Here is a 25,531-nt window from a genome sequence, read left to right on the forward strand (position 1 = left end):
TCTGGCTGTCTCTATCCAATAAATAAATACAAGATAATAAAAAGTTTTAATAGAAAAGAACTGATAGATTTATTTTTGAGAATACTCTCAGAAGGATCCTCTAATATGCTGTACATTATCAAATATTCTTACATATAATTAACAGTATTATAATGAAAGCAAAGTTCTTGATTCACCTTATCACACAGATATTACTTAATCAACAAAGTATTTTAAATGGAGCAAAAATTACTAAATGTAATCCAACTCAAAAACTAATATGTCTAGCAGTGATTGTAACAATGGAGATGAAGGATCTTTACAAGAAAACCACAGGGCACTGTTAAAATAAATAGAGGGTAACACACAAAGAAATTGAAGAACATTTCTTGTTCATGGATTGGAAGAATAAATGTCAACAAAATGGCCATCCTACCAAAAGCAATCTATAGACTCAATGCAATCCCTATCAAAATCCTGGCGATGCACGTTAAGGAAATTGAACAACTTATCCATAAATACTGTGAGACCATAAAATAAACATGAATAGTCAAAGCACTCCCAAGGAAAAGGAAGAAAAATGGAGACATCATGCACTCTGACTTCAGTTTATACTTCAAGAACAGTAAATAAAACAGTGTGGAGTTGGAACAAAAATGTACGGTTGGACAACAGAACAGGATAAAGCTATGTAGTATTAGAAGCTGCTATTAAGCAAAAACCACTGGATAAAATACAATTATAAGAAAAAAGTCAGCAGTAATCATAACATTAAAAAGGATGATGGAGCAGAAGAAAAATCAAAAGTCAATCAAGAAGGATACAATTAGGGTTGCTACTGGCCTCCTGAGATGGTTTTTCACGGGATGTTTCAGGTTTCCATGAACCTGCTATTCAATTTCTAGAGGTTATATTGGTTCTTATTTCCATGCATATGTACTATTGCTGAGGAGACTAGAGTGTGTCTTTTTCCCCTTAGAAATCCAAACCAATACCACACAACATCACTGGAACATCTATTAGCAATCTGAAGTGTAAAGGAATGAAGAGAGAATAGTATATTTGCCTAAAGGAAATACAAGGGAGTCAGGCTGTAGTACAGCGGGCTAAGCGCAGGTGGCGCAAAGCACAAAGACCGGCATAAGGATCCCGGTTCGAACCCCAGCTCCCCACCTGCAGGGGAGTCGCTTCACAGGCGGTGAAGCAGGTCTGCAGGTGTCTATCTTTCTCTCCTCCTCCTGTCTTCCCCTCCCTCTCTCCATTTCTCTCTGTCCTATCCAACAACAACAACAACAACAATAATAACTACAACAATAAAACAACAAGGGCAACAAAAGGGAAAAAATAAATAAAATAAATATTAAAAAAAAGAAAATACGTATACATAGCCTTCAGAGAATCACATATGTGACTCTACACATACACTGGCACGTCATATCAAAATGTATCATCTTTAGAGATCATTTTCATTACATTTAAGAAACTCATAAAATAAATCTGTTATTTAGCAGTAGGTAGTATAGAAAATCACTGTCAGATGAGAGCCAGTTAAAAAGCAAAGTAGGAAGAAATGAGACAAAGATAATAAATAGCAAGTATCTGACTTCTCATAACAGTTCTATTCTTCAGAAACTTCAAGAAGAATCAGCAAAGAACAGGACTTGGGAACAAAAAACCCAAAGAAACAGACACTATTAGAATTCAAGATGGACAAAAAAAATAGGATGACTCACATTTTTTAAAGGAATTGTTTATTTATTTTTGAGAATGATAGAGAATACACCCAAAACATGTAATGCTGAGGACGGAACTTGTGAATTTATACCTGCTTGCAAGTTAGAAGCTCTAATTACCATGCCACCTCTCAGACTACAAGGATAACTTAAATGGCAGGTTCACTGCACCCCCCCAAAAAAAAGACGTAAGAAAGTTAAAACATTACAAATTCCGCTTTCACTTTCTAACAGATTTCTTCACCTATTTGTTCAGAGTAACTGGCATATGATTAAAGCCTCACCAAGATTAGACAATCAGAAAGTCATCGGGAAACAAGAGAGACAGTATAGACCGCCAGGTACCATGATGACTATAAGAATGAAATAGTCATGATCCATGACTCCAAGAAGTGACAGTCTAGGAAACAAGAAACTAAATTCTCAAAGAGGGACAAGGCAGCTGTGATTTATCCCTGGAGGAGGCCATTAAGTCCGGTAAGGGGTAGACATGACTTCTACCTGTAGGGAGGAGAAAAGTCTTCATGAAAAAATATTTCAACTTGGTCTGAAAGGTGGGTAGATTTATCATAAGTGGAGGTGTGATGAATGGGCATATAAATGGATGGGAAGGCAATAGCAGGGCCTCAGAACAAGCATACACGGACCTGATTTGAAATACAACAAATACGTTGATGGGCACAGTGTGCAAAATCATAGGGAAGGAGATGAAAGTAGAAAAGACATGTGGTATCAAAGCACCAAGTACAAAAGATGGGAAAAATTTGGTTTCTTTACTTAGGGGGTACAAGTAAATTATGAAGGTTTCAGTATTGAGGAATGAGGTAAAAAAATAATAATAACATCATTTTCAAACCCCAAATCTGTACTAATAAAGTTTTGAGCAATCATTATACTCTTTAAGAAAGTTCTTATTCCCATTTTACCTTAGAGAAAATTAAGTCTCATAGAGATCCTAAAGCTTGCCCAAGAATACAGAGCAAACAGCCGAACAGCATTGAAAATTCATATTGGTGTAAATTTAATTACATCAGAGACACAACTATATAAGTGCATAATGACAATAGATGTGGGTACAGCAGGCTGGGTGGTAGACAATAGGGAGTGGTAGAAACTGCAGCAATGACATCAAGACATTCAAATCAAGTGAAGAGAAAAAAAAGTTATCTAGCTCAAGCCAAGCAAAATTATGCTCAGGCTGGAGCAAATAGTTTGTCACCTCAACTGATGAAATGTCATGCTTTCTCTAAAATGACAAGAGATGAATCAGCAGTTTAATGGCAACTATACTGGTCAAGAAAAGATAAGAATCAAGGAGACAGTCAATATAATAAGAAATAAATCTCATGACTATGGAGAGGAAAGGACACATGAGACACCCCTGAGACAGATGATAGAAATAAAAATAGTGGAGTGAGGCAGAAATTAGTTGTTCCCTTATTTCCAATCATTTCTTCCTTAAGTAACAGATCATTTTCAAATACTCTATACCCCAAATACAGAGTTCAGAATCTATTGAATGTCTCCAATGAATTCAAACTCAAAAAAGCACATTGTGGGCAATAATCCTGCCCAGTTGAGTGCCTCTGTTAAGATGTGCAAGGACATCATGGTTCAACTCCTAGATCACTACCTTCAGGAGGAAAGATTCACAAGTTCACAAGAGGTAAAGTAATGCTGCAGGTTCTCTCTCTCTCTCTCTCTCTCCCCTATCCTCCCCTATCCATCTCTATCCTTTCTCAGTTTCATTCTGCCTCTGTCCATCCAATAAAATGTAAGTAATTTAAGTACAGCATATAAGATTTCAGGCTCAGGGGAAAGAAAAAAAAAATAGTATAGTCATAGGCCATTTAGAATATGACTAAAATATGCCTACTAGCTATCTACAAAATGGAGACGACCCCCGCCCCCAACACTTCATTTGCACCAATCCAGCCTTTAGGTTCATGATTAGTCAACAACTTGTTTGGCTTTATAAGTTAACTCTTTTTTCTCATCTGCACCAAGCCAGCCTTCAGGTTCATGATTAGCCAACAACTTTTTTGGCTTTGTATGTTAACTCTCTTTTCAGCCACCAGGTTCCAGATGCTAGCATGATACCAACCAGACTTCCCTGGACAGACAACCCCACCAATGTGTCCTGGAGCTCTGATTCCCCAGAACCCTGCCCCATTAGGGAAAGAGAGAGGCAGGCTGGGAGTATGGATCCAACTGTCAAGGCCCATGTTCAGCGGGGAAGCAATTACAGAAGCCAGACCTTCCACCTTCTCCATCTCACAATGACTTTGGGTCCATATTTCCAGAGGGTTAAAAAATAGGAAAGCTACCAGGGGAGGGGATGGGATATGCAGTTCTGGAGGTGAGAATTATGTGGAGTTATACTCCTCTTATCCTATGGTTTTGTCAGTGTTTCCTTTTTATAAATAAAATAAAATAAAATAAAATAATTTAAGTACATTGGAGCATATTGGAGACTTTGCTAAAGATTTTATAAAGAAAACATAAGTGTAGATTTTCCTTACATTTGCACAGCAAAGTAGTCGGGTCTCCAAAATCCCCTGCCAGACACTTGTCTTATCTTAGTTCGTTCTTTTCCATGCCTGTTGCCAGATTTATATATTTTCCCCTGTGTTTCATTCTCCCATGTGTAGCATCTAATCTTGCTTATATCTGTCTTCCACTTGGAGATTTCTCCCCTTGATGTCTTGAAATTTATCTGTCATTTTTCTATGTAAAATAACACAGTATTTACTGGTTAAACTTTGTACAGCCCAGCTTCTCAAAGCCTGGGTAGAAAATGTAATGGTCAGTCCCTTTCTTTACAATAATTTCTTTATCTGAGAGGAGTTATTACCCATAAAGCTCTTTGAGATGCTTGTCAAGGATCAAAATCAGCTTTTCTATATACTTGCTGCACATATGTATCACTTGAGGTCTCCCTAAGAGAAATCCCGAAGGCAAAAAACAACAACAACAAAAAAAAAACAGTCTATATAATTGCCAAGGAACTAGCCCGACAAATGTAAAGGGGTTCAGTCCTGGATTACTGTTACTTTAATAGAAACCTGAAACTAATGATCCGGAAATACTGTGTCAAGAACTAACAGAGAGGTTAGGAATTTGGATATATTCAAGGTAGAGTTGTAGTAGTGAAGTGGGATAAAGGAGAGGACATAAAGAAAAGAGAAGCCTAAAATTTTATGGCAACAGTAGTGAAGCAAAGCATAAACAAAAACAAACAAACAAAAGAAATATTTGCAGAAGGCAAAGTCACCAACAGAGAGAAAAGGACAATAGGAAATGCTCTCCAGGGAACCAGAGCAGATAATTCATGTTTCTCAGTTGCAGAGGCCAAAAAACATAGGCACCATCTTTGATTTTTTTTTTTTTTTTTTTTTTTTTTGCTTCTTTGCACCTCCTGCACCCGATCTACTAAGAATTCTGCTTGATGCAACCTTGGAAATGTGTTCAGAGACCGACCATGTTTTACTCTTGCCATTTCAACCAGCTTGATTCAAATCATCACTGTTTCTTGTCAAAGATTGCTACAGTTATTCCTATGTTTACATTGGCCCCCAATCTCCTCAACTCAATATTTCAGTCATAGTGGTGGATTTAAAATGTCCAGTAGGGGCCAGTTCACCAGGTAGAGTGCCTATGTTGCCATATGTACAGTCCAGGTTCCAGCCCCAGCACCTATAAGAATGGAGGAAATTAGGACACTGTGATATCTCTCCCTCTCTCATTCTTTCTCCCTCTATCTCTCTATCTGAATGAAAAAACAGAGAACATCAGTTCTCTACTCAAAAACCATGTTTGTTCCCTTGTCTTTTATTTGTTTGTTTGTTTTAGTGATTTAATAATGATTGACAAGACCATAAAATAAAAAGGGGAATATCCCACACAATTCCCACCACCAGATTTCCATATCCCATCCCCTCCATTGCAAGCTTTTCTATTCTTTATCTCTCTGGGAGCACTGACTCAGTTGTGGACTTCTATAGGACCTTGCTCTCAATGTAGAACAACAATAATGGGGTAGTCCCGAAGGGAGGCTGCATCAACATACTCTTCCATTCAAGGAAGACAGGTCCCAAAATGAGTGCAACCTAGAATGTTCCTAGCTATGAGCAGAGAATGTGAGTTTAGACCTACAAGGAAGGATGCAGAAGCTACACAGGCTCCTGTGCTGGATATAAGCCCAGATCAGACTGATAGGGTTTCCAGCTAATGGTATTTATATGCTCTCTAGTCTTTAAGAACCAGTCTTTGACAAAGGTCAACTACAGTTTCACTGTGGTCTTCCTACACTTTCCCTTTCCAATCTGATTGCACCACTCCTTGACACAGCTCACCTCTCTGCTACTCATTACTCCCTGCAATCCTCTTAAAGATTAGAGGGCACATGGATGTATTTAGACCTTGCACTGGTTCCCTCCTTTTCCTGAAATGGTCAAAGGAGACACCTGCAGCATAAAACTTAAAGAGAAAGATAGTGTGACAGTGTTGACACTGAGAGTGTGTTCTCTTTAAGCAGTGAGGCGTCTCACTTGGTTCACCCAAGTCCAAGGCCCATATGTCTTATCTTAATACTATGGTTCTTATTTAATATAGTTCCCTGCAGCCTCTGTTCTTCCTTTAGACTGTATGACAGAAATTTGTATTATCTTTGTTCATAAATACAGTTAAAGTAGCAAAATCGCTTACAGAATATTATAGACACTTAATAAATATCTATGGGGTGAATAAATTAGAGTGGCACTGTCCATAAACATCAAATGTTACAGATAAGTCATAACCCATAGAATTAAAAGGGTGATCAGACAAATCAGGAATAAAATGGTGATTATTTCTCACTAAATTCACCACTCAGGTGGGAAACTGAATTTTAGCTGGTTGGTGGATGATGGTATAGCTACGAAAGCAAGAGATTTGAGATCTTATGTCCAAAGACAAGACAGCAATTTCCTAAGTAGTAAGATGACTAGCATCAGCTTGTCAGGCACAAAAAATTGAGAAATAAGACCTTAACTTGCAGGGCAGGAGACGAATGAGTAGTGGGGTTGGACTAGTAATCAAGGCTTATAAAGAAAGGAAGATGGGAGCTTTACAGACAAATGGGAGTGATCTACAACAGACTGATTTAAAGAGAGTGGAGACAAGTGATAATCTGTGAACGGTAAAGTAAATAAGAGGAGAAACACAAACAAAAAAGAGAATATAAAAAGACACCAGGAAACCTGATAGTGGAAGTTGCTTTGAAGAGGCAGAGTCATACTGGAGGCTGAGTGGTGGCACACCTAGTTGAGCACACACATTGCAGTGCACAAGGACCCTGCTTCAAGCTCCTGGTCCCATCTGTAGGAGAAGCTTCATGAGTGGTGAAATAGTGACACAGGTCTCTCTCTCTGTGTGTGTGTGTGTGTGTGTGTGTGTGTGTGTGTGTGTGTGTGTGTCTTCCTGTCTCTCTTTCTTCCTCTTTCCTCCCCTCAATTTCTGTCTCTAGTTATAAAATAATCAAAAGATTACAAAGAGACAGCCAGAATCAATCAGTAAATGAGAACACACCGCTCATGAGATTATGATCACATTACATACTTGTAGCTCTCCCTCGTAGAGTGAAAGAAGTTCAAAAGCAAGGAGACATTTGAACTACCTAAATTGAAGGTAACTTTATAGTAGAAAGGTTCCTAAGTAATAAACAAAAGCAAGTGAAAGGCAAAAGTTTAGTCAGGTCTACAGATAAATGCAAAGAGGATGCCCAACTAGTGAAATAAAATTGGCAATCATTTTAGTTCTTTAAGATTTCCAGCCTTTGAACTCATACTGGTATGCACTAAACATCTAAACTAGAAATGTCAGTTGGAAATGAGACCAACTACCACATACTAAGAGTGAAGGACTATGATCTTAAGGGGCTCAGGAAACAGGGTGGTTAAAAAGAGAGAGTGTGTTTGAGGCAATTTTCATCAGTGTCTGAAGCCAGCTAGAGGGATATTTAGAATCACATTTCGGATGAGGTATGAGCGTGAGCAATATATTCACCTGGTGCTCACAAATCCCAGGGAAAGTTAATTAGCCACTTGGGGATGCAGTTACATTTTCTCTTTCTTAGATGCACTGTGGGAAAAGGGCACAAAGTTAGAATCATTCCCCCAGCAATGAGAATAGTTTATACATTGGTCTCAAGTCCTGGATTTCCCACATAAGTGAAAAATGAAACTAGAAGCAAATGTGCTCTGAGGTTGCCCCTGATTCACTCTGGGTTTCACAAGGACATTTGGAATGGCAGTCAGGTTTGCTGTTTCAAAGCAAGACTTGCTCAATCTTTCCCTGAAGAGTTCATCAAAGTACTCATCAATATTTTCTACAAGAGGATAGTGGTCCCTTTCTCCAGGAACTGGAAGCATATGTGTTTCTGTCCCTGTCTCCTTACATCCCTGGAAGATTCATCTGCATGGCATCACTTAAGTCTTTTCACACCGGTCTTCACAGACCTTTTTTTTTTTTTTTAAATCAACAGAGCCTCCTAAATTTCTAAAGAGATGAATTTTATTTCTCCTGTACCAAAAACATATTTTAGAATAGAAATCTTTTAAGTCAGATAAATCCCCTGTGTATTCAAAGTGATCAATCTCTCTTTCCAGTCTTGCTCAACATCGTTGTTAGCTTGTACAGACATTTTAATTGTGAGCAGCTGCTTTTGTCTTCTCAAGCACGACACAGCTCACGTACAGATCACGAACAGTAAGAACATGCCCCTCCCTTTTATTTAGCAGATCCTATTACTATATAAAGTTTCAGCCCACTAATCACACGTGCAAGAAGCAGTATGTTTACAGTTCTCAATCACTTTCTCTTTTATTATGGGATGTTTTAGCCAGCGTGATCTATAATGAATGTATTGGGTTTTGTGCTCTTTCAGAAGTTTCAGCCAGTGTCTACATGCCTTTCCCTTGGTGTTCGTAAGAACACGAGAGCCTCAGGGTGGGGTGGATAAAATTGGAAAATATAAATAACAAATCAAAAATTACAATTGATTGGATAAACAATTTCCCTTAGTCTGTTTCTTAATAAGTGATCGATTTTGTGATCAATATTCATTATTTCCCAGAACATACCAAACTGCTTATTGAACAAATGAATGGCTGAATCTACAATGACACAGAATCAAAAAGGTAAAACAATTTCTTAATAACATGGGTTGAACAGACTGTCTCTTCTTACCTGGTTGTTCCACATCAGTGCACCTTTCTGCATAGCCCTTTGGAAAAAGACAGAAGTTCAGGAAGACAGGGAGGCAATTCATTACTCATTAAAAGAAATGAGTTATGGAAAGATGTGTTTATATGTGTGAGGGCTGAATTGCAATTTACGCCAAGAACCTCTTTTGTCTATTCAGAGTAAATTCTTGCAGCTACCAAACTAGGCTCTCCCTAAAGGCACTGCCTTTTGAATTTAGTGTACTCTATGCATGCATAGAGAGTTGGAAAACCCAGAGCATATTCACTTTTTAGACGTACTTTCATTAAAATTCAGAAAACGACTAATATATATTTGGGTTGAAATAGTTGAGGCTACATCAAAAATATGATATGTGAGATTATCATTTTGTCTGCCTGTCCTTGGAAATGTTCAAGCATCTAACTGAACAGAATCAGCTCTGATAAAATGGGATTGAGATCTACTGCACTCTAGACCGTGTTTCTCTTCATCATCTCAAAATTCCATGATAACCAACACAATGACTATGCACCTCCTACTTTTTTTAAGGATCTGAAATAGCCTTACAGGCGTAAACAAAAATTGCTATCAATTATGTGTGAATGTCTGTCAGTATTTAGTAGATAGTAAATAGGACCCCTTGCCTGACATTTAAAACTGTTGTGGGCAGCCCTCCAAGTGTGTTTGCTGCAATTCTCCTGCCCCTTCTCAGTTTGCAAAGGACTGAAGAGTCACGGCAGCTCCTTGAGTTCCTTTTGGCCTCTCTTTTCTCAACTCTCATCTCATAGTGTCTTTGTATCTATAACAAATGCCTAATTATCCAGCTCGACAAGAAACGCTGGACTGATCAATTATGAAAGCAACAAATGATTAACTAGTCAAAAAAAAAAAACTTCACTCACTTAAAGTCACTCATCCAAGGCTTATCCAAACTACTTAGGAAAATCTCATTAAATCAGGCTCCTCTAATTATAAATTAGATAATTCTGACATGAGCAAAACCAAAGTTTACCTTTGTTCTGTCTGTAAAAAAAATGTGAAGCAAAGAATAACATAAATAAGCCTTAATTATTTTGTAAATCTAAAGTTCGAGGATAAACTTGACATTCTCCTAAGTAGCTTGACAGCAAACTGTCAACCTTGAAGCTAAATTCCAAGCATCATGTAAACTTTTACCTTCAGAAAATACTCAAAGGTTTACGTTAAAACATTATATCTATTCCTAAGACTCAGGAAAAGACTTTATTGGGTAATATAATAGGATCTGAGCTGTAATTAAAAGCTATTTTAACATATGCTGGAATGTTCTATTTATGTTGTATTGTCAAGAATTCACACAAGTAAATGCTCCATTGACTTCAAATAGCAATGTTATTTATTCTTAGCAGGGAGATATGGTACAGAGGCCTACTACAGCCTCATTTTGAATGAACTAATATGCCTCAGTTCACTCATCTGTAAAACGGGGGTGATAATAGTTACTCTTTATAATATTATTCTGAGGAGTAAGGAGATATGCACAATCCATAGTAAATGCTCAGTACTTTCAGATTACCCTTACTGAAATCTTTCTGAAGGAATTATCAAATATTGCACAAATTCTTCTTCTTTTTTTTTTTTCTTTTTTGTCTCCAGGGTTACCGCTGGGGCTTGGTGAATGAATCCACGGCTCCTGGCAGACATCCTCCCTCCCCCATTTTATTGGATAGAGAAGAGAGAAGCTGAGATAGAGAAACATCTGCAGATCTGCTTCACCACTGCAGATGGGGAGTCCGGTGCTCAAACTCGGATCTTTGCAAGGGTCCTCACATTTTGTACCATGTGCATTTAACCAGTCATGCCACTGTCTGCTTTCAAGAAAAAAAAATTGTCTCACACTCTGGAATGACTATTTCAGATGGAAAGGGAGAAAAAGACCAAAGGAAAGGGAAAGACATTATGGTACCAAAGCTTTTTCCAAAGCCGTGAAGATCTGGTTCAAACTTGGGTCATGTGCACAGCAATGCAGGAAGACTATCCAAGTTAGATTTCTCAATGGCCCATTATTTTCATTTGTTCAAAGTCTTGAAAATAACTACCTTATGCCATGGAAGACCATTTTTCCCCTTGAGTCTAGTCAAATAATCATACAGCTGTTGACCTTTAGTAGTTCTTCAGCCCTCTTATTGCTTTTCATTATCTGCTGTCAGTATGTCCCTGGTATTTCTAATACCTTATTGCATGCACAATGTTTAAGATGAAGTTTATAAACTATACTGTGCTCTCCTATGAAGTACATTACACATTCTCCCTGGAAGATTTTGAATGCACTACCATAAAGATATTTTCAATGCATCCTGATTCCAAAAAATCTTGTCTTAGTGATTAAATTAATTAAATATCGGAGTCCTCTGTTTAAATACAAAGCTACCATACTTAAAAGCACTGGGTGTATACTTAAAGCACCATAGCTCATCTTTCTCACTGGGACTGGCTAGCCTTCAGTTAATATTTTATGGAATTTATTTTTATGTCTTGTACTCTTCTCATTTTTTTATTCAAAAATGTTGGTATAGAGAACATTTTAGACTTGGAAGAATTTTTACATTAGCCATTTTTAATAAATAGCATGAAGTTGTGCAGCTCAACCCATTTGTCCTAAGGATTTGCCTCACTCGTGGATTCCCTATAATCAGTGGTAGACAACAGCTATTAAAGGCACTTATCTGAATTCTGTGGAGTGGAATGACTGACAAGGTACTGTTTTCAGTTCCTCTCCACCACTAATTTTCACCTCCAAATTACATCAATCAACAATGTATAATGATCTGAGGGGCTATTTTGGTAGAGCTTTCCTCCAATTTTTCATAATCTAATATGAATCATTTGAAATAAAGCTCACATAAAAGTGAGATATGAAAAACTATTAACAGAAAAGTCTCCAAACATGGTATGTATATTTCTTAAGCTAGTTTCCATTCAGCAGCATCAGAGTCTGCACAGAGCATAGACTTTATCTTATATGTACTATACTTCTTTTTTTCCATCTCATGGAGTATAACAATATGCTGATATGACATTCAGGCATTACAGACAATAGATGTATTTTTACACAGCAGGAGAGAACATGATTTCTTCTGAGAACAGATATATCTTAAAAGGCATATCTGCCTTATAATACATTATCCGATGTGTATTTTGCTCCTCGCAGTGTTAAACGTAAAAAATAAGGATCTAACTACATTATTTGATGGTGGTCACTTGTGGTTGTGAATGCCACAAAAATATCAACCACTGATAGTGATGTAGTTGTGTCTAGAAGTAGAATTCTAGTAGGAAATTATACTGAGACAAGCAAAAAGAAAATATAGGAAAGAAGTGTTATGATGACTTTATCAGTTCAGAAATTAAAATAATACAATGCACAGAATTTGGAGAACAGGTGCAATATGGGACTATACCCCTGTTATCTTATAATCTGGTAAAATATTGTAAAATCTCTAGTAAAGATTATATTAATTCAAATTAAATAATAAAATAGTACCATGGGGAAAAAAGAAATAGAAAAAAGAGAATAACCTAATTTTCCTTTCCAGGTACAAGATCAAAGAAAATAAATAAAATTATTAACTTCACAAGCTTTCATGAGACACTTTACAAAGCCTCAAAATACCAGTTGTGCTACTACCCTGTTGTAGAACCTGGCTGTGATACAGTAAAATTAAAAATTACTGCAACCTCACCTTCGTGAAAAATGACATAACTTAGAAAAGCTATTTGAACTCCTTGATTTTAGACTTGCAATTAATGCCAAACTCCAAGTATGGAAACAGGAACAACCACCAAGCAGTCAAGGATTTAAATCATTTCTTTTTTAACTTTGATGGAAGAGACAGCGGGGTAGAGGCAGAGATATGACCTGACTGCAGGTTGAGGCCCAGTCATGGCCCTTTGACTTCTGGAGGACTTAATGCAGAGATCAAATAGAAGAAGAGGACAACATTATACACTACTATTCTGGAAGGGAGAATGAATTTGTAGTTGCAAAACTCCACAATTTGGGCTTCATTCTCTTAGCTTTCCTTGATCTCCGAGTATCACTTCCACTTCCACCACAGAGGATCAAAACTATGTACTTCACTCACTTTCACAAACTATCAAAATCTGTTTCAAGAAAAAGTCAGATTAATTCACAATGAGTGATATAATTTCTTCAAATACAATCCATCTCCCAAGGAGGTTTTCACCAAAAAAGAATCAGTGTTACAAAGACAGCTTCTGGTCTGTGGTGTATATAAGGATTTAAATGGGTAAGAGAGAAAAATATTAGTGACCATCAGAAGCATTTCCATATAAAATTAATGTTTGCAAATAATAGTATGTATTAGTTAAACGATTTAATATAAAGTAGTTCTATTGCTGATATCCAACCTGTTTTCCCAGTAGCCATATGTCAAATAACTTATATAAAGTACCCTAAAAAGAGATCAGGAAGTCCTCAGTAATGGAAGGTGGACAAAAATGTACCAGAATGCTTACTTACAGTTTGTTGTAATTCCATGCAGTTTACTTAGGCTTACTTATGTGCTCTTTTACCAAGTAGCAGCTAAATCCAGTCTCACAGAATGAATGCGAATATTTAAAAATGTATACAAACAATTCTTTACTAGTATTACTCATAAAGTATTACAGCAAAAAAAAAGTTAAAACAAAGTGTCAAAGTTCTACAGGATTAGCAACCATGACAACTACAAAACCTTTAAACTATGGTACAATATTTACAGTTTTCTGCAATGAGAAAAAAGAAGCCCATAAATGTCTGTACTACAGAGTTTAGCTGATTATCTCATGAGATACTGTTATTTCATGTGACATGATAATAAAATCATGTGACTCTTAAATATATATATATATATATTAAATTTTACAGAAAAGTGAAGAGATATGAATTGTCTTATGTTTTTATGAAGAGAAACAGACTTAATCTGACCTTTAAGGTTTAACTTCATGTTTCAATTATGGATAAGAAATACAGTACCCTTCAATTTTTTTTCTAACTTGGTATATGGAAAGAATATTTTTAAACTGGTATTTAGATTCATTTCCATTTTAGTGTTTTTACTACGGAAAATATGTCCATCACCTGTAAAGAGTTTCAACATTTTCATATTTCTTAGGATTTTATATAGAATATTGTAGCCTGCTTAAAAATCTTCCAGGGAAAAGTGGATATAAATCTCTTTATTCAGAATATGGGAATGTGTACCTTCTAATTGATTTCAAGTACAATGCATATGGCTGGAGAGACAGAATAATGTTTACGCTTTAGGCACCAAAGGTACCACCATAAGCCAGAGCTGAGATTTTTGGAGCAAAAAAAAAAAAAAGTGCAACTAATAAAGCATTAAGTGGACGGTGCTTGCTGAGGAAAAATACACTTGTCTGTGTAATTCTAGGGAAATACAAAAGGGCATCACAAATGAGTCAAGGCAGACATAAGACATTTTTAGATTTTACCTGCATGTTCTAATAAGTATTCTTTTTAGTTATCTAGCAGACATCAAAGAAACTGAATTTAAAAATACACTGAGATACATCCCAATAAGTTAAACCTAGATGGTAATTTTTAATTATGATCAATCATAGTGAAGATAATGATAATTTTCTCTGAAAGCCGTTGAATGAAATGTTTTAAGTTAGAGAGTAGAGGTGTTAGGGGGAGGAATAAAGAACTTTGGTGCTGGGTGTGATGAGTTGCAGACACAAAACACATATACACAGGATGAAACTATACTCTTGAAATCTTATAAATATGTAAAACAATGTTAAATAAATGATGATTAAAATCAGGAAGAATGTTTTACTTCGTTTTTATCTCATCCCACTAAAATGTCAGTATATGTTCCATTATGCATGGACATATCAGGCACTAGTAAGTATATGATCTGTAACCAATAATTACACATATTTGGAGTAATTATTCAAAAAGTTTATTGATACAATATATAATTTTAGAAATTTGAAGCATTATTTTAGGAGGTTCTTTTTTGTTTCCTTCTTATACTCCTTTAAATACTGACAAAATCTCCTATAAAGCATATCAAACTTTAGTAAATAATTAAAAGGCAAAGTGTAGGCACAAGAAGTATTTTCCATTTTTTTCTGAACATATGTTCTGAAACTAACTGTGTGTAAAACAATCGATAGTATATGTCCAACCTCAGTGCAGAAATAGGTAAGTGTGGTCAGGCAAAAGGACATACATTAGCCAAAAAGATTTAAATTACTCAAGGCTTAGCCTTGAGTTAGAAAAGTAACATTTCTATTTATTCTCCCCATTTAAATTATATATATTTCTTGAATTCCTGTAGAATGTATATGAAGTGCTGGAGAATTAGAGTTTCTTTGAAACTACTTAATTCGCAAAAGAAGTGGATACAGTTTATTTTTCCTTTGCCTTAGGAGGACACACAAGAAGCCCAACTTAGAAGAAGCCAGGGCGCCACTTGTGAAATAGTTGTACAAATTGCATTTGCAATGTGTCTTTAAATTGAAGAGAGCAGAAGTGCACCTGCGATTTTAAAATATTCCTAACAGTGTCCTCTGGATATGCTCCACCTTCAGTTACAAACATTCTGCCAGCAAATGCTATTCCAGTCACTCTATTTCCTTCCTCAGCCCTTCTGTTCCTCTGCCCACACGTTTCACGGAACTACCAGAAACCACCAGGCGGGCAGCTGCCACAGAGCACTGAACAAGGATGATGATTTTTAGCTTCTTGGGGTACATTTTACAAATGTCAGAAAACACAAAATCAAAGAAAATTAGTCATACTGACAATCACACAGTGCAAATGAGAGGGTAAATTTGATTCAGTCCTCTGTCAGATGAAAGGGCAACGGTTTCAAGATCTGTTTTTGTGTACTTGTGATTCAGAAGCAGTTTCTCTGAAAATATGCTAGTGAAATCATTCAGACCTTTAATATAGTCCTAATAAAGAACTGAAAATTTGTGAAAATTTACCATTCATTACATGATACATTCACTTTCTACAGAAGAGGTGAGCTCTCTAATTTCCATGTTCTCTCTAGGTTCCTACTTCTCCATTTCCAAAAAATATTCACATCAAAATTTAATTGAAGGGAATGCAAACTAGCACTATATTATGTTCAAATATAAAGATCTACAAAGACAAAGTATAATGAACCACCCAAGTTCATTATCATAGTCATCAACCACATAGACCAAGGGTAACAAAGACACTTCTAGTACAAAAGGCTCCCTGGACTATTGCTAGGTAAGCATTGCAATTTACTTTGGAAGCTGGTTGGGTACAATTTTACTGTTGCAGATCTTTATACATTTTGAGAATCTCAAATAAAATGTATACCACATCCATAGCCCCATGTATCCAACCCCTCATGACACTAATCTTACCATTAACTAAACAGTCATAAGTAAAGAAAATGGACTATATCACTCAACTAAAGCAGATGAAGTTGCAAAAATTCTCTTCGAGTTTGTGTGAAACATCATGGTTTTCAGGGAGAGTTTGGTGAGTATGGGTATGGTGACTTACAGAAAACTATATACAGGTGTGGAACTATACCCTTTGATGATTACGTAAACCACCATTAAATTACTAACAGATTAAACACAAATTCAAATGTGGGTGGAGTAGAATAGACTGTAAGGAATCTAGTGGAAGAGTCCAAATGGTGCATGTAAAAAGTCACTAATCTACTGACCCACACAAAAGAAAGAAACTGATCAATGGAGTCAGACAAGCTAAACTAAAACACTTGTTACTTACTGTATTAAGTACATTCTTAGCCTTATCTATTCATTTGAAAAATATGCAAAACTTTCCAAAAAGAAATGGTTAACTGCAAAGAGCTTGGAAGAAATAAATCAGGTCATCTATAATAGGTCTAGACCATCAGAAGTACTGAATAAATATTAGCTATCAATAATTATTTTGCATTTCCTCAGTGATTCATCTGTGAATAATCAACTTCACTGAGCATCCTTGTCATTTTCCCTGACTGAAACAAATAGTGTATGGAGAGATGTCACTTTCCATTAGAAGCCCTTCTCTTAGAACCAGACTTCACCCACAGTGTTTTAAAGCACACAGCCACTGCTCCAAAGAATAATTAGCTTTTTTTTTTCTTGGTTCAGAAATGAACAATAGACTGATTCTAGTGATCATGTGCCAGGTTAAATTTTTATTTGACACTTTAGTTTGATTACCTAAGCCATATCATGACTCTACTAGATACCATAGACCCTTGCATACTGAACACTACAGTTTGTCCCAAAATTCTAGACCCAAATACTAGAATAATCTTCTGTGCACAATATGTAGTAACTGCACACTGTGCACACTACACCACTGCCTTTATCATAAATCAAGGCGACCTATAGCACTTCAGAACAACAACCCAAATGTGAAGCTCCCAGCAATTATAAATGTTTCCTGGAAGCATAAAATATTACCAAATATCCTGCACACTGATAGGTCCCCCATGGAATAGTGCAACACTGGCATTCAATGGGATGTATTCAGCCCTCTGAGTTGTCATCTCTGCAGACATGCTGGCTGTTCTCCATGGATTGAGGGTGGCTCTGTGTGAGATGAAAGAAGTGATTTCAGCAGTATCATCAGTCGCTTGGCTAGTTGTTATCAGCATTGCTCAGTGTCATGAGGGTGGGAGGTGGTCCAGGAGAGGTTTCAAATCCTTTGCTAGTAACATAAAGACCACATCTGCTGCCTGACCACTGGCATGGACAATGAACACAGCCAACATGCATTATGTTTTACTGGATTTTATTCACTCTCCCCATGGTGGTAAATCTACCTATAGTAAATGTGGAAAGTTTATTTTATAGACATACTTGCAGGACTTATACAAATGCTACATTTTTTTCCCTTTGTAGTAAACTTCTACAAGAACCCTAAGTACTCATGCCCTCTGACTCCAAGATGTGGTTGATAAATGAAGACGGCATCTCTTTTTGTCATTTAGGTTGATTATCCCTGATCCCTAAGATAAACAGACTCAATTATTACCATTGACTTTCAGTCCTTAGACATAATCCACACAGGTCACTGTTTGACAGTGATCAGGTTCTCTTGTTTGCAAATATGGCACTGAGATATCTATCTAATGTGGTTCTGGAGAGAATTTTTGTCACCAAAAGTTCAAGCTGCTTTTTAGAGCTGCTGTGTCCTATTTGGGCTGTACTTGGCCAAAAGCAGAATGCTCTAGATAGTCAGCCACATTTCTTATAACTACAAACTGCACGGTTATCTTTAATTTATAATCTAGTCCTTCCGAACATCTGAAAACAAACATTTCTTATTCAACTTGGAGACCTTCTCCACTGGAGTGTTGCTACTGAATAAAAGGGGAAGGGTGGCTTATATTAAAAGTATCTTTTCCTCTCTCCCTGAACCTCACTTCTACATTACCCCTGAACACCCCACACTCCACTCTTGCTTCCTCTTAACATAATTTTTCCTCCAAATCTACAGCTGTTTTGATCCTGATATGAATGAGATCCAAGCTCAGAAGATAATACTTCTATTTATTTATTATATATAGACAGGCGTTTAGGGGGTGGAGGGTTGATAGAGAGGGACAGAGACAGAGAGAGATACCAATAGCCCTGCTTCACCACTCATGAAGCTTTCCCCCCTGCAGGTGAGGACCAGGGACATGAACCTAGGCACACTGAAATGAAAGCACTTAACCAGATGTGCCACTGCTTCACCCCCAGAAGACATTACTTTTTTTAAAGTATCTTATTTATTTATCTATTTATTTATTTATCTTTGAGAGAGATGCTGAGAGAGAAAGACACAGAAACAGCAGAGCACTGTTCAGCTCTGGTTTATGGTGGTGCAGGGGATAGAACCTGGGACTTGTAGGCCCCAGGCATGAGAATTTCTTTGCCTGACCATTATGCTATCTACCTTCACCCCAGAAGACATTACTTTTAACTAATTTGTATCAATCATAATATACTGAGTCATGATGTTATCTAGTTGCATAAAGATGAGACCCTGACTTCAAAGTACTTTCATTTTAAAAGAAATAAGGGCTGGGGAGAAAACATAATAATTATGCAGATAACTTTCATGCCTGAGGTTCTGAGGTTGCAGATTCAGTCCCCAGCATCACCATAAACCGAAGCTGAGCAGTACTCTGATCTCTCTCCCTGTATCTTTCTCTCTGTATCCCTCTCACTGAAATAAATAAATTAGGGCTGGGGGGACAGCATAATGGTTATGCAAAAGCCTTTCAAGGCTGAGGCTCTGAGGTCCCAGGTTCAATCCCCAGCACTACCATAAGACAGAACTGAACAGTGTTCTGTTTTTTTTTTCAGTATCTTTCCCTCTGTGTCTACTCTTTCTCATAAAATAAAATAAAATATTTAAAATTTAAAAAGAAAAGACAAATTATAGGGAGATGAAGGTACAAAAATAAATCAAATAATTAAATAATAATAATAGCTTTAAATTACATGAGATAAAAACTAGGGGTTGAGAAGACACCAAATTAATTATGTAATACATCTGTGCCTGAGGCTCTGAAGTCCCAGGTTCAATCCCCAGCAATACCATAAACCACAGCAGAGCACTGACCTGGTAAAGGAAAAAGCAAACAAACAAACAAAAAAACATATTAGATGCAAAGAAACTGATTTCCAGAACATGGAATATGATTTAAATATTAAAACAAAACATATAGTTTTATCTATAAACATATATTTGTAGTGGTTTTAGCATAAAATTCACATTGCATTTCTGCCTTTCGTTAAAAACAGACCTTTCTTTCCCCAAAATTTCTGTATAAAAAAGATCTGTGATGGTCTGAGTACTTCAACGTTTTTGCTTCCAACTTATGTAGACTGGCACCATGCATATCATGCATGTAGATGCAAAGTGTGAGAATTCTTTGAAAATTGACCTCAAAAAAGGAATTATATGAATGGACCAGTACAATGACTGACAAATAATAAAGATAAGTACTTAATACATCTGAAAGATGAGTTTAAACCTTTTTATCACAAATCATGATTTACATTTTTTTCTGTGAAGAACTATATAAGAGAAAGACTTTCCCTAGTTCTTGAATAAACTTTAAAAAATCAAGTCAGAGACACTTACATATATATTTTTAAGATGAAATGGGAAAAGTATGGCAAACCCTTTAAAACAACCTGTTAATTAGTAAACTTGTTATCAAATGCTTGCTTCCAAATTTCTGTCACATTAAGATATCTGCCGTCATAGGATGAAAAAAAAAATCAAGGGAATTGGGCGGTAGTGCAGCAGGTTAAACGCAGGTGGCACTAAGCTCAAGGACCAGTATAAGGATCCTGGTACAAGCCCCTGGCTCCCCACCTGCAGGGGAATCGCTTCACAAGCAGTGAAGCAGGTCTGTAGGTGTCTGTCTTTTTCTCCCCCTCTCTGTCTTCCCTTCCTCTCTCCATTTCTCTCTGTCCTATCCAACAACAACAACAACAACATCAGCAATAACTACAACAATAAAACAACAAGGCCAACAAAAAGGAAATAAATAAGTAAATAAACAAAGAACAAAAAAGCATATAAATTTCCTTTTAAATATTAGACTATTACAAGAGAAAAAAAGAAGCAATTAAGAAATATGTGATTATACAGACATCTTCTCTGGTAGCCATCTTGTCTCCAACTCTAGGATATGAAGTTAGTAACTCTAAAACAGTAATGGTGGAATGGGGAAACTTCTTACTAATGAGACACTTTAAAGGAGCTCCCTGAGTACTTTAACTAGCATTTAATTTATTTTTAATCAGGTGCTTATCATTTGTTAAATAAATTCCAAAGTCCCCAGGATCCCACAGCCCTTAGATAGGCTAATCTCCCATTGGGAAGCAACACATATTAAATAGTTGCTAAACCTTGGTAAATACACTTTTAATAATTAATTCTAGAAGTATTTAACTTGCAGTAATATACCGGATATTCAGCAATATTGTAATCTACGGGATATTGGCAAGGGATTCCTCAGATTAACACATTTGGGTCCCCAAGTCCCATCTGTATACCTCTATCTGAATTAACAGCAGGTGATTCAACACATGGCTACCAGTCTCCATGTGTCTGAGTGACCAATGATTTTATTATGGTATCAGTGAGATCAAATCAGTGAAATGCATCAGCTGAGGAAATGTTTAGTAAGGGATGAGCCAGACGGTGGCTTACTAGTCAACCTGGGTTTTCAAAAATGATAACTACTGAAAAGAAAAATTACTTTTCCTGTTGAGATGTGTAAATATTATTTAGATATTCTAACTCAATCTCCATGATGGATGGTGTTCAATTTTAAACATATTTCAGTAATGCCTTAATTTAATAGAAGATACACATGATGTGGAAGGATCAAGGTGAGAATAAATTTTCTTGCATGAATGGCTTAGTCCTGTTTTAAAAAATCCATGGGATTCTTACACTGCTACTTCTATGAAAATGTGGGTTGGGGGGCGGTAATGAGAGAGAGAGATTTTGTTTTTCTCTATTCATTGAAAGAACAATCATGTTATGCAATGTTTGTTATGCATGTATAAGCTATTGTATTTATTGTTGACTGTAAAACATGAATCCCCCAATAAAGAAATTATTTAAAAAAGAAAAAGAGAAATCATGTTTTGAAACTACCACTCTGCCGCAATTTATATAATCTCTTCATTTCTTTCTAGCATCCTTTAAAGTGACTAGAGTTATCCTTCTCCACTTAGTTGTTGGACGTTACAACTCACATGCTGTGACCTTTGTCTTGAGCTGAACAAGGTCACTTCCTCATCCAGACAGATGGACTCCACAGAATGACCAGCAGATGGTGCTGCAGAGTAGTCAGGAATCAGACTTAAGGCAGACTGGGAGCTCCAGGATGAGTTGCACTCTGTCTCAAGGCTCTGTGGTCCTTGGTCTAATCATCACTGTCTCATCCAGTGAGGAATCCTACATTCCCCCTCTTTTCTTTTCTCCACTTTCTTTTTCAGTTTTATATATAAATTTTTTTATAGATGTAAAAGCAACAAGACCTGCTTCCAATACTTTTTCCAGCCTGTTCCTTAAGGGCATCACAGAATACCTGTGTAAACATGAGTGTACCAAGACTCTTACACTCCAAATAAAGCACCCTGCTTTCTGTACTGACTTACAAAAGCACACACTACGATAATATTTTCGTAGTGATCAAAATCAAACATTTTCTGGAACCATTTTAGACTAAAATGTTAATGCAGTTTACTTTTTGAAATGTGATCGATAGATGAAGGAAGTACCCATAAATTACTAAAGTAGAAAAAAAAACCATTCTATTAGTACACAGTAGATTTTGCAATATTTGTCAGTCTGTGTTTTTCTGGGGGATGGAATTTGCTGAAAGCTTGACTTTTATTTTGTTGTTTGATTTTTTTAAAAAAAATACCTGTCTTTGTCTTTCTCTGTTTAAAGAATATATATGCATATATATATATATATATTTTTCTTTTTGCCATGAGTCATTTAGGAAATGTAATTCTAATGCAATATAGCTATAGGTTTCAATTAACACTCTACCTTTCTGACAGCCTTTACATTAAATGTTTTATGAAATCATTAACTATTGTCGTGTTTCTATTATGATACTATTAGGAAGTAAAGAGACTTATGTAAATGGAGATGTAAAAGAAATGTGTGACAGTTACTCGGAGCAACATCTGTGCACTACCATACATGCTCACACTAATTTTCTAAAGATTGTTCCATTCATTACAGAGCATTGTTAGTTGCAATGGCACAGCCCTTATTTCCATGCATTTAGGGAATGAGGCAGAGAGTGGGTAAATGAGAGCCTAATCAATACCACTTTTCATTTTGCATCTAATGTGCTGCCTTTCCCTTTCTTTTCCTCATGCACAAATCCAAAAAAGATCCTGACGTTACAGTCATAAAATGTAATTCTTCTGTAGAAACACAGACAATAATGCTTTCTGTATTCAGGCGTATTGCATATTCTAATGGCATTTGGCTAAATTGAGTATGGATTTAACATCAAAGGCTTCATGAATTTTTCAAATGAGATATTAAAGTCAATATTTCAAGTGAAAGATATTTCAATTTAGTTGCATACACAACAATAAAAAACTTCTACAAGGTGGAGGTTCTAGTGGCTATAGCAGTATTAGTTCATTCAAGAAATTATTAGTTTATAAGAAAATCAAACACAAGGTTGTGATATGGCAACGACTCTGAATAAATTAGACTAACCGATATGCACTAGTGTACTTTATCTCTTGCAGGATGAAGCAATACACTTGCCATGGGCAAGTTCAGGGCTCCTGGATGATTTTTTTTTTCTAAACTCCCTTGATTAGCATGAAGATTTGCATTGCCATTTCATAAATCTCCTTATTTTCATTTGTACAAACAGAAGACTTGGGGTTTGGGAGAGAAAAAGAAAAGCTATTTCTCACCCTGCACACAAGTGGATCTTACCTCAAGGTGTCAATACCTGAAGTTTCTGTTTGGTAGAGGGTGAACTGGACCTTTTAGGCTGTGTGTTGGTGGGGAGGGGGGAAGTACCATGCAAATATCAGTTCCCATTCCATGGAAGATCAATGCAGATACTTTCAAACAACACATGCAAGCTTGGATTTCCAGAACACCTTTCCACAAACAAACTCACATTTCATGCATTTACTTAGCTCATCCATGGAACCAAATTCCTAGTGGGGTGTGGGAATGAAGGACAGTGGAAAGTCTTGTCTCTCTGAGAATGACAATGTTATCATTCCCAGTTCACAGATTGGCAAGTAGAGAATCCAGATCCTGGAAGTTATTTAACCAAAGTCTGTTGAGGAATGTTTTAATTAAGTAGAAAACACTAAAATTAGAGCTGGAGTTATGTCTTCTTGATTACCTGACCAAACTTTTTTTTAATTTTAATTTATTTATTCCCTTTTTGTTGTCCTTGTTGTTTTATTGTTGTCGTTATTGATGCCGTCATTGCTGGATGACCAAAATTATAAATCCTGAACCAACATCACTCTTCAGTCTTGATGATAGTACCAGTACGAGGTCTGTTTGGGCTTGTATTGTTATTTTGACTTTGTTGTATAGACAGAGAGGGGTACCAATCTGAATGTCTTGGTTAACAGTCCCTATCTTTCCTCTTTGTTTCAACTATTGCAAACATTTAGTGCCTTTCATCCAGTATTTCCAAACTCTTCACCATGAATTAAGTTATGACTTCTGATAGTCACTGTATTCATAGACAATTTTAGTGAAGACTAACTCAAAAACTCACTATCCGAGGGGGGAAATAAAGACCGTTTCATTTCTATAGGATGGCAGGAAACCTGTCCAACTGACCTGGGCGGGGCCAGGGCGGGTAGGGCTCCATCCTATAGTGAAGCCAAACACCAAACAGTACAGGTGTACTCAGCTCTGTTTCTTGCCTGCTAACCCTGCAATACGGTAATATGCCAACCAGTGCATACTTCAGCCAAGCATCATTGTCAGGATATCTCACTTTATTGAAATGTTTTAAGAGAGATGGCATGTTAAAGCTCCAAGAACCCTGAAGTGCATGAAAATTTCATTCTGTAATTTGAAGCAATTGGCCCATCTTTAGAACCAGAGAAATTCCTGTTTTGTAAATATTCTGTAATGAAAAAGGTAGAAAGATGCATGCCCACCACCGCACATGCTTTATCATTTTTCACAAGAAAATATTAGAGTCATCATTTCTTTCTATTTCAAAGAACACGGGCTCCCCTAGGATCTCCATGGTCCCACTGCAAGTATGTAGCCAGTAAATGCTTTACCTGTTTAAGTTAATACAGGTTCACAGGACAGGACTTATTATTTTGCAACTGAATTTCATGAAGCTATGTTTCAGTGTGTCTATACTCACCCACAACAACAACAAAAGCCTAGAGAAGTGAAGATTGCTTCTTTGCTTCATTACATCTAAATGATCAGATTCCATTCAGCCTCAATTCTCAAACTTCCCTCCCTCCTTTGATTCCTCTGTCTTTTTAAGGGACCCTATTATAGGGAGGGAAAAACAAACGGAACAAAGCTACAATTCAATGTTCATTTTAAGGCTTTCAGTTATAACAGTGCTCCTGGGCATGTCTATTACATATTGGCTTATTTGAAAACTGTTGATCTTTTGATGTTTATCATTTCTTTATTTAAGCTGTAAATGGGAGCTTTGTGGAGAGCTAGACTTGGTCTCTAACTAAAGGCTTATATTAAAACTTGGTCCAGGTCATGAATGGAAATGGAGGCCATGGACTCAAACTATTCCCTCATCGGCCCCTGTCCACATCATAAAACCAGTAAGCTATTTGGCACAGAAGAAAAGAGATGGAAAAACCTGAGAACTAAAAGCTGGGGCGGGCCATGTAGACAAGAGTCACGAATATAAACACAGAAGGAAGTGTTAGCTTAGCTCTAGAAGGTGGCAAGGGGAACATCAGAGGTTTATGTGATAGTCAGTGTTCATATTCCTAAAAGAAAGTGCACATTTTAAAATTTTCACTGCACATCTGTGCATTGCTACATTTTTAAG

The sequence above is a fragment of the Erinaceus europaeus genome, chromosome 11, assembly GCF_950295315.1.
Source record: "Erinaceus europaeus chromosome 11, mEriEur2.1, whole genome shotgun sequence".
Taxonomy (NCBI): domain Eukaryota; kingdom Metazoa; phylum Chordata; class Mammalia; order Eulipotyphla; family Erinaceidae; genus Erinaceus; species Erinaceus europaeus.